Genomic DNA, 11,611 nt, shown 5'->3' with positions numbered 1-11,611 from the left:
TAGTTTCTCAACTCTGTGGTCTGCTTCCCTAGGAGAAAGAATTGCTCAGTTGTTGACATAAAGCTGGGAAGCAGCACAGTGAAAAGAACAGGAGGCTTTGGTAGTACTAATCCAACAGGAAAGGCTGCATATTGGGTTAATCAAGGGTCTGATAAAAGACCTATTTGTACCGTAGACCTGCTGTTGGATGCTTACAGACTGACACACAGGCCTGGGTGGCAGTAGTCCCCAGAAAAAATAAATCATGAGCTGCTTTGCATAGGGCAAGTCAAGTCATCTTGAAGCGTTAGTTTCCTGGTTAACCTGCCTCTGCTGGAGAAAAACAGATTTAATGAGCACACAGGCATGATATGGGCTGAATGCGTTCATTGCGGTGTTTGTGGCCTTTGTGATGGGAATGTTCAACCTCTACTCCTACTACACTGGTGCAAAACAAAATGAAGACTTCATGACAGAGTTTTAAGACACTGTTCTGGGCTATATTTGGACTTTCTGAAGTGAAATCAGTGGTCATAAACTACAACCACAAATTCATTGAAAACATTGGTTATGTTCTTTATGGAGTCTATAATGTTACAGTGGTCATTGTTTTGCTAAATATGTTAATTGCCATGATCAACAATTCATTCCAAGAAATTGAGGATGATGCTGATGTGGAGTGGAAATTTGCAAGGGCCAAACTCTGGTTTTCCTGCTTTGGGGAAGGGAGAGCACTTCCTGTTTCCTTCAATCTGGTGCTGGGTCCGGGGTCCCTGTTTTGTCTCTTGCTGAAATTTAAAGGGTGGATTTCTGAGCTCTATCCAGGGTCACAAAAGAGGTTCAGGAAAGATGTAGAGGTAAGTAAGTAAGTAGAGCTAAATAAGTAAGTAGATCTAAGTAAGTAAGTAGAGCTAAGTAAGTAGAACTAAGTTAGTAGAGATAAGGGAGATAAATATAGAGATAAATAGAGGTAGAGATGAATAGATAGAGATAGAGAGATAGAGATAGAGATAGAGATATAGAGAGATAAATAGAGATAGAGAGATAGAGATAAGTAGAGAGATAGAGGTAAGTAGAGAGATAGATGAAGACTAGCAATATAAGGTCAGTGCCCTAAAGAGGTACTGATCAGTGCCCTAAAGAAGTGCAAGCAAAGACTAGCAATATAAGGTCAGTGCCCTAAAGAGGTACAAAAGTAGACTAGCAGAGACTAGCAGAGATTTGCAGGGACATACAAGAACATTCTGAATTATGGAAATTAGCTATGGCTCAAAGCCCAATCAAAATCTGAGAGGGCAAATACAAAAGAAATAGAGGGGAAGGAGGTAAGGACAAAAATGCTCTTTCTTTTCTCTCCAACAGGACCTTTTGGTCCTTTAAACTTAATCAAACGGCGGATGCATTGGTGTCTGCATTCTTTGCTGATGCACAAGCATTCCATTCTTTAACTCATCTTAATACCTCAGGCCTTAGAGAAAGATATGGTCACATACAAACAGCTGGGAAAAAGGAATGATAATGATATAGCGAAGAGGATTTGCTTGAGTCTCTCCAGGTAACAATCAGGTGCCTGTGTGGGTGCCCACCAGAGGCACATATCATGAGCCACAGTATCTAGTGGACCCACCTGTACAATGCGTATGGAAGGTTTGAAAAGCCTAGATTTGCTTTCCCTGTGCCTTCTGTTAGAAGGGGCCTGTTTCTTATTATCAGTGGCCTCCCGGCTACAGCCACAAAAGTTTTGCTTCTGTTTCAGTACATTTACTAATGTGGAGGGTATGCTTGTGTTTTTGCAGGAGATGAATAAGCCGTGTGGATGCCCTCAAGATGTGTACGACCATAGAATGGGAGATTGGAGGGACCCATGGATCCCAACCATGGACTGGGTTCCCTGACTACAAGCCATGAGCCAGTTGAATCTGAATGTGAAGAAGGAATGAGGACAGACAGGAGTCACGAAGCTTAAAGGACCAATGCTTTCTGACTCAGCTCCTCTCTACCCTGAATACAAGAGACCCTAATAGCTAGGCAGGAATATCATCACCTCTATTTAGCATGGAGAAGTTACAGAAGACAGACCTTCATCCTTCTGCAACCCCTACGATTAAGGGTCCTCTTGTAAAAGGGAAAAGGGAGATATGTGGTAGGTATTCAAACCAGAGTGACTACAGTTTGAATAAGGGCTAAGAAAAATGAAGCTGGGTCACCAACTGGCAATTAAGAGCTGCACAGCCTACAGTCGCCTTGCTCAATTGAAAGAGGTCACCTTTTATGCTAGTAATAATGATAGCTAGTAATAATGACAGTAATAATGATACCTTCTCATTTACAAAAAAAGAGAAGGCGGGCATGTTGGGGAAAAGCTGAGTGTTGGGAAAAAAACTGAGGCAGGGCTTGCAGGACAGACATAATGTCCTCTGGAATATGTCTAGACTTGCTGGCTCCTTGCTTCTAGCCCTCCTAGGCTCTTATTCCCATTATCTCAAGTAGCAGAACATGTTCCTTATAAATGCTAAACCATCACAGCTATGGATCATGTGCCTGCCCTTTCAGCCTCCACATTCTCACCACCTGTTTCTTTGTTGGATTACCAATAAATAGCGTGGGCTCCCAGTGCTCAGGGCCTTCATAGCCTCCATACACTAGCAATGGCCCCCTGGTCCCACCTTTCTCTCTCAAACTGTCTTTTTCTCAATCCTTTGACTCCACTGGACTTTGTCACCCACATGACCTGGTGTTGGGTCTGATCACCCCCAACAGGTAGGCCTGTGAGAATCACAACTATCCTGTAAAAGCAACTTTTGGGGGTTTTGTCTTTTTTTTTCCTTAGAAAATTTTGCTAATACTTTCCTTAAGATGAACAGTCCTATAGATTTAAATAAAACTTGTAGAATGCACCAAAGATTACAAAGGACTTTAAAAGCAACTGTGTGACGTCAGTGTCATGATTACCATTTCACTGATGTGTGCTCACATCAATTTTTGTTGTGCATTCAGATGAACACACATTTCATTGATGTGTCTTCACATCAATTTTCTTTCTTTTTTTTTTCTTTGGGATAGAGTTTCATTCTTGTTGCCCAGGCTGGAGTGCAATGACATGGTCTCAGCACACTGCAACCTCTGCCTCCCAGGTTCAAGAGTTTCTTCTGCCTCAGCCCCCCAAGTAGCTGGGATTATAGGCATGCGCCACCACACCCACCTAATTTTTGTATTTTTAGTAGAGATGGGGTTTCACCATGTTGGCCAGGCTGGTCTCAACCTCCTAACTGCAGGTGATCCACTCGTCTTGGCTTCCCAAAGTGCTGGGATTACAGGCATGACCTACCACGCCTGGCCTTCCACATCAATTTTTATTGTGTGTTCAGATGAACACACATGTCATTGTGTGTTTGGATGAGACTGTTGTGGTGTAAGGCCAGGCCAGGACTCTATTCTTACCCTAGTGCTCTTATCACAGCAATACACCTTTTTCTAGAGGTACCATGACAGGCCAAAGGCTCATGCTAACATGCTGGCCAGATGGCCATCTTAGAAAAGGGCATGCCTTGGCACTGCCAGTTGTTCGTTTTCTGGGACTCCTCTTTCATTTAGGGATAATACCCAGAACACTGGTTGGACCATTCTATCACCTTTAAGAGACAGAAGAGATAAGTGTCCTAGTTGGTGTGGTTGAAGAGATAGTCAAATTAAACAGTTCTCCTGAAGAGGTGGATCTTTGGACCAATCAGGCACGAGATGTGAGGTAGTAAAAGCACAGGGATGACAAGTCCTTTTAGGGTGGGGCAGGAAGTGCAGGTTTACCATCCCTGTACACTCTGCCCATTGGCCTGTTTTCTGGGGTATCACTTTGTTTGGGAAGTAGAAATTAGCCTCTTCAACCTGAGCACTGCTAAAATTCTACTGTGGGTTAATGTAAAAAGTTGGATCACACAGCACAGACACAAATTGTCTGTGTTTCCACGGGAAAGGTTAGGAACATTTCACAGAGGACTGCTGGTGGCCTAAGTAACACAACGGCTCTCTAGGACAGAGCGCCAACTAGACAGGAAGCGGGGACACCAGGGCCAATGTCAGCAGAACAGGCATTCTTGCCTAAAACACAAGAGTCCCAAGGCCATGGTTGGGAAGTCTCTGCAACCCTTAGCTTGAGAACAAATCACAGATCTGCTGTGATTTGCCTGAGTAAAAGAACACGCAGTCCATGTTTCCCGTTACTCAGCTCCATTTGGATACATCTAGAAGAAAACACACAGAATCACATCCTTCTTGTCCAGTTAACTTGCTGCCTCCCTGAAGAATATGATTTACATAATCATGGGAGATGCTGTTTTTAACAAACACACCAGAACGTACCTGTCCACAAGGCGGCCGCCTTTCACAGAAGTGGGCTGGGTTAGGGTGAAGGCACAGCTATTGCTCAAGATATAGATGTTGCTTAAGGTAGTACTTTGGAAAATCTAGCATTTGATCACTAGACATACAAGACAATCTGATTAGTTTCTGGAATCACCCTTCCTGTTTGTTTGTTTTTAACTAAAACTTGAGCCCTATATTGATGTACCTCTCCCTAGTGCCCAGCACATACTGGTATTCCACTAAGTGATTCATGAATGTCCAGAGATCCATCTCCCTCCGTCACTGGAGTTCCCCCAAGTCAGCTCTACCTTCAAAGGTGAAGACTCACCACCACCGGCAAGTCCAAAGGATATTCTGCAGAGTCTAGTTGGCTTTCCAAAAAGGCATCCCAACAGGGCCACTTCAAGGGGACAATATTCACTAGGTGTTATGGTTTTAAATTACAGCCACAAATTCATTAATGCTTTCCTCATGAGAGGTGGGACTTCTGTTCCCTCCCTTCAAAAATGGGCAGACATGTGTATCTTTGACTAATAGAGTGAAAATGATGTCATGTGACTGCCCACGCTAGGTCATGAAAAATCATGCTATTTCTGCCTTGTTGACTTGCATCCTCATTTTTAGAGCCATGAGCTGCCAAGTAAGAAGTATGAATACCCTGATTTCACCATGCTGTGTGGAAGATCAATATTATGTGGAAAGGTCAATTGTGGGTGCATTATCAACAGTCCAAGCTAGGCCAGGCTTTGAGGCATCCAGACACAAGCATGAGACATATGAGTAAAGACACCTCCAAGTAGTTCCAGTACCAGCTGTTCAAGTTGCTTCTATTTGAGTTTCCCTAGCTAGGATTCAGGTCACTGTGGAAAAGAGATAAGGAATCCTCACTGTTTCTTATCTAAATTCCTGATTTAAAGCGTTGGTGAGCATAACAAAATAGTTGCCGTTCTATGCTATTTTTAGGGTACTTTGATATAAAACAATATGTAACTGGACCACTTGGTTTGACAAATATTGGATATCTAGGAAAAGTAAGTTATGTTATTTTAAAGTCATATGATACCTACCTGGCAGAAACTGTACTGAACATGGATTGTCAAAAATGGTGCATTCATTTTACCAAGATTCAACCAAATGGTGAGCCCAAATTTTAGATCCCATGGCCTTGGTGCCTTCTTTTAGGGCTGCCACTGGCGAGAGGTTTGGTGTTTTGGGGCCTTCATTCCCTCCTCTATAACATGAGAAGCTGCACTATGTAGCCTCTAAGGAGGTCATGATTCTAAGGTTTCAAGCAGGAACTGGGCGCCAAAAGTATTATTCCCACACCAGTGTTCGTCACAGCATTATTCACAATAGCCAAAAGAGAGGCAACACAAATGTCCATCCACAGATGAACAGATAAGCAAAATGTGGTCTACCCATGCAATGGAACATCATTCAGCCTTAAAAAGCAATGAAGTACAAATACCTGCATACCTGCTCCAACTTGGATGAATCTTGAAAACATTATCCTAAATTAAAGAAGCCAGATTCAAAAGGACAAATATTTTATGTTTCCACTCATATGATGCATGTAGAATAGGTAAATTCACAGAGCTAGAAATGGTTACCAGGGACTGGGGCAAAGTGGGCCCTGGAAGTTATTGTTTAATGGGTACAGAGTTTCTGTTTGAGATGATGCAAAAGTTCTGGAGATGGATGGTGATGTTGGTGCAACATTGTGAATGGACATAACACCACTGAAATATACACTTGAGACCGAGGTGGGTGGATCACGAGATCAGGAGATTGAGACCATCCTGGGGAACACAGTGAAACCCCGTCTCTACTAAAAATACAAAAAAATTAGCCGGGTGTGGTGGTGGGCACCTGTAGTCCCAGCTACTCGGGAGGCTGAGGCAGGAGAATGGCGTGAACCTGGGAGGCGGAGCTTGCAGTGAGCCGAGATGGCGCCGCTGCACTCCAGCCTGGGCGAGACAGCGAGACTCCAAAAAAAAAAAAAAAAAAAAAATATATATATATATATATATATATATATATATATATACACACACACACACTTGAAATGGGTTAAAATGGTAAATTTTTAAAATTTACATTTGGTACAGTAAAAATATTTTTCAGTCTTCCAGTAGGCTTTAACTCTGGAGTCCGTGCCTCCCATTGCCGTGTGGAATAAGGATGAAGATGGGTGCCCTTGCCCACCTTCATGCAATCACCTGGGCATCTGGAAATGTCTCTCAGCCTTCTCAGTGGCCCCAGGACACAACCCAGATTACTCATCTCATCAATAGGAATTTCTGGATACACTCAAAGGATAGCTGTAAAGAGCTTCCATGAGTATGTGGTACAACACCCTGGCTCTGCATATGAGGAAAGAGGGCATATAACCCAAAGAAAAGTCTTCTGTGGAGAAAAAAGCAATCCAGCTAGATATAAGCTTAACTTAAACCAAGTCTGGCGTTTTCTCTTCTAGGATAGTGGTCCACTTTTCTCTAGAAATACCATTTTCAACTCATTTGGCATTTTTGTGTTCATCTCTGAGCCAAGGAATTTATAGAATCCAGAATGAGGGTCTAGGTTCTATTAAACCTCTAATTTGATTCTCCTTCTCAACATATTAATCTAGGCAGCCATTACCAATTCATTAGAGTCGGCATAAAAGATGAAATCTATTTGCTATTCCCATTACAATTTCTTTCTTTCTTTCTTTCTTTTTTTGGAAGCAGAGTTTTGCTCTTGTTGCCTAGGCTGGAGTACAATGATGTGATCTTGGCTCATCGCAACCCCCACCTCCCGGGTTCAAACAATTCTCCTGCCTCAGCCTCCCAAGTAGCTGTCATTACAGGCATGCGCCACCACACCTGGCTAATTTTGTATTTTTAGTAGAGATGGGGGTTTCTCCATGTTGGTCAGGCTGGTCTCGAACTCCCGACCTCAAGTGATCTGCCCACCTCGGCCTCCCAAAGAGCTGGGGTTACAGGCGTGAGCCACCGTGCCTGGCCTACAATGTGTTTTATTGTAATATGGTGGAGGGGTCACTGAACTTGAAGCCCAATGGCCTAAATTTAAATCTAGACTCTGCCATTACCTAGGGCAAGTCATTAAATTTTTCTGTTCTTCATCTTTAAATAAAGCAATTGGAGGAGATAAATCCTAAAATGCCTCCCAGCTTGTATGATTCCATTATTCTCTGATTATGCATTATTTTTGTTTGTGCTTTGAAAGTAAGGAAATGACCTTAATACTTGAAAGTTATCCTGCATCAGTCAATTCTACTATTGTTCCATGCATGTGTGAAACGGTGTGTGGACTGGTGTGTAGATTGTCTCACTGTAGTGGAAGCTAGGTTGCATTGCCCAGTTTTTCATGTCTGAATGATGGACTTATTCCCCCAGCTGCTGCGCATGCTGCCTGCAAATAGCCCTCAATTCTCAGTCCTCCTCAGGAGTTGCTCTGGGCTGAAGGAAGCCACTATGCGTGAGACTTACTGCCTTCCCAGAGGCAGCTTGTATCCAAAGATGATCCACATGGGAATTTTAAGATAGGGTGCCCTCACCCCAACTCAGGACAACTCTGAAAAGTTCTACTAGCTCAGAGCTTCTCATGGGGTTAGCTGAGGCCTTTGATGAGACTAAATTGCAACCCAGTTTCTCCCTCTGTCCAAATTTGCTTCTTTGCCCTCCACCACGAGGAGTTGATCCCAAAAGCACCCCCCAATAAAAATCTTGCATGCTAATCTCCATTCAGTCTGTTTCCCAGGCAACCTACTTGTACATCATATAACCTCCTAAGGGTGTTATAACATAGATAAATGTATTTGGAAGCTGGAGGGAGGTATGTTTCCATAGTCATCCAACTAGAAGATGATAAATCCAGAGTTTAAACCCATGCCCTGGCATCCCTACTCCAAACTACTATAATATTCTGCCTCTTTGATGTCTTATTCATTTCTCAGATTTTATACAAGTTTCCCAAGTGTACACTTAAAAATCATTGCTTAAGTGTATGCATATTTTCCAAATATTGTATATGTTTTCACGCTAGTCTGCAAAGGTGAATGCAAGTATTGGGAATAGCCCCAGTAAAGTGACTTTCAAAATAAGTCACCCCAAAGTTGGCAACCTGAGAAACAACCCAGCAGACCTAAATCCAGCCCCTTCCAAATTCTTTTTAAAAATTTTTTGTTTTGCCATTTTGTGTTTATAAGCTATAGCTCCTTCCAAATCCCGATGAAAACAGCGATAAAGACGAAAACAGAATGCTGTTTGACGAGTTGCAGGTGAGAAAAACCGAGTGCAGCAAAGCCCCCAGCGGAGCCACTGAGGGATTGTGCAGACAAGAGATGCTTCTCTTCACACTCCTGGATTGGTACCCGCGGTCCTGCCTCTGCTGGGGCCGTGGGCACGCGTGGGTCGGTAAGCATTTCCAGGTGCGTCTGCGGTGCTTTCTGCAACCTCTCTCCCACCTTGCCTCCCTGCGCTGAGGGTCTCTGGCACTTTCAGAGACCAGCAGCTGCTGAAATGTCCTGTTCTAAGAGGGCCTGTTCACAAGTGACTGTGTAGGCCGATGCCAGAGGTGGTGATGGTAGACAAAGTTCTAGACTTAGCCCTGCCACTAACACTCAGTGATTTTAGGGAACTGCAGGCCTTGCTATGCCTCCGTTTTCTCAACAGCCAAATGAGGATAACAATACCTCTTCTTCCTTCATATAAAACGACTGTGAAAGACAAACGTAACAATGGCAATGGCATTGCTTGATGGTTACAAGTGCTATTTTCCAAAACCCATTATAACATCCTCTGGTAACAGAAGTGGAGAATCATGAATAACAATTTATTCATTTTAAGTTAAAAAGTGTCTCATACTCTTTTCTTCCTTCTAACAGATGATTCATATCTCACCTCTATCACTACCTATCTTCATATTTCTCTTTCTGGTGTGAGGTCTTGTGTATTAGCCTAATAGTTATCTAATCCCTGGGCCAAAGGTCTAAGGTTGGAGGTCTGTGGAACAAATTCATCTTGCCAACAAAATTGATTTCAACTCACATGGTGTTGCTGTTATGTTTCAAAACTTGAATTAGTAGAAAACAAAAATTCAGATTTCTGGTTTCGTTCAAAATTTCAAAAATCTGGTTCCATTCCTATATGGCAAGGGTTAGCTGGTGTAGAATGGCAGCTGCCCCCTTCAGGTAGGGCACATGAGCTTGAGTTTGCCACAGTCTCCGTCATTTCCCATTGCCACCCTCTCACTGAGGTCAAGTGTTCATTGTAGTTTGTCATCTATACTTGCAAATCCATTCTGTTCTTTTAAATCGCCTGACCTTCCCCCGCCCCAGAGTCTTTTAAATCTATCATCTCTTTTTTTTTTTTTTTTTTTTTGAGACGGAGTCTCGCTCTGTCGCCCAGGCTGGAGTGCAGTGGCCGGATCTCAGCTCACTGCAAGCTCCGCCTCCCGGGTTTACGCCATTCTCCCGCCTCAGCCTCCCGAGTAGCTGGGACTACAGGCGCCCACCACCTCGCCCGGCTAGTTTTTTGTAATTTTTTGTAGAGACGGGGTTTCACCGTGTTAGCCAGGATGGTCTCGATCTCCTGACCTCGTGATCCGCCCGTCTCGGCCTCCCAATCTCTTATTTTTAAAAGTGTCAGATTCATATACTGGCCAGTGGTCCCAAAGGCCTATGTTCTTAGGTGGCACTAAGAACAGGTGGTACCCCAGTGCTCTTTACTGCTCGAGTTGGCTCAGGAACTAGGATTTGTGGGCCTGAAGGACGAATTGGTCTTTAAGACTCAGCTCCGAGACCTCCTCAGACATACTGTTTGTATCACACAAGATACATATAGGTTGTGTCTATGAGTTGACAGTGCTCTAAAGCATTCATCACATGAATGTCTTTGAGGCCAGTGCTGTCCTAGGAGTTTCTCGAGTCTTGCTTGGTTTCCTTGTCTGTATCGCCACTGATCATAATGAATGCCCTCGTCTTATCCCTGGAAAATTGCATAAATGGTCTTGATCTTTTTGTCTCATCTCTTTCTTCTCCAGCCCACTACTTTACTGGAACCAAAGTGAATCTTCCTGGGTTCCAGTAAAATATAATCTGCTCTCTCTTTCATTTATAAACCCCTAATCATCCCTAAAGAATGAAGTCCAAGGTCCCTATGCCAGACCGTCCTCCATCTAACCCTAAACCACTGCTCTGTCCCATCTTCCACATACCCTGGCTTCCTCCCAGTTCTCCGCATACACCGTGGGGGGCAGCCTGCACCAGCCAGCACCTTGGCCTAGAGTGTGCTATGGTAGCCCTCAGACCTTTGCATTTCAAAGATCAGTAACTTTTTTTAAAAATGTGGGAAACGTGATGTTTTTATTAGGCTAAGAAAGAGAGAATGTAAATGATAATATAGATGGTATCATCTATTTTCAGCTTGATTTCATAGGAGAAAGAAAAATAGCAACACTCCAAAAGTAGAAAGTACATCCTTCCAAATCTAAGTTCTTTTCAATCAAATAAATTTAGCTTTTTGAAAAGCTTCCTACCAGGCCTTTATTTTTCTCATGTTCCTTCAGACCACTGGGAATGGAACCACCAGCATCTGTCGTGGGCGTGCTTTTGAGACACACTAACCTATCTATCTTTTTCATTCTAGAAAATTCTCACCCATCCTTCAAGATCAGTTCTTGAGTGAAGTCTTTGCTGACTCCCGAGGCAGAGGTCGTCGCTATCCCTTTGTGTATCTCCTTGTTACGACAAAACATATATCGATTTTTGATGGTGATTTCTTGGGCACATGGAACAGGGAATCACCAAAGCCCCTTCAAAATCCTCGTAAGTGGGCCAGGCGCAGGGGCTCACGCCTGGAATCCCAGCACTTTGGGAGGCTGAGGCTGCAGATCACTGGAGGTCAGGAGTTCGAGACCATCCTGACCAACACAGTGAAACCCTGTCTCTACTAAAAATACAAAAATTAGCCAGGCGTGGTGGCGGCGCCTGTAGTCCCAGCTATTTGGGAGGCTGAGGCGGGAGAATCGCTTGACCTCAGGAGGTGAAAGTTGCCATGACCTGAGATCACACCACTGCACTTCAGCCTGGGTGACAGAGCCAGACTCTGTCTCAAAAATAAATAAATAAATAAATCCTCGGGTCAGGGGCAGTGGCTCACGTCTGTAATCCCAGCACTTTGGGAGGCTGAGGTAGGTGGATCACTTGACCCCAGGAGGAGGAGGGTGTAGTGAGCCGAGACCGCACCACTACACTCCAGTTTGGGCGACA

This window comes from Trachypithecus francoisi, unplaced genomic scaffold (genome assembly GCF_009764315.1).
Source record: "Trachypithecus francoisi isolate TF-2019V2 unplaced genomic scaffold, Tfra_2.0 Lachesis_group1, whole genome shotgun sequence".
NCBI classification, from domain to species: Eukaryota; Metazoa; Chordata; class Mammalia; order Primates; family Cercopithecidae; genus Trachypithecus; species Trachypithecus francoisi.
This window is presented reverse-complemented; position numbering follows the sequence as displayed.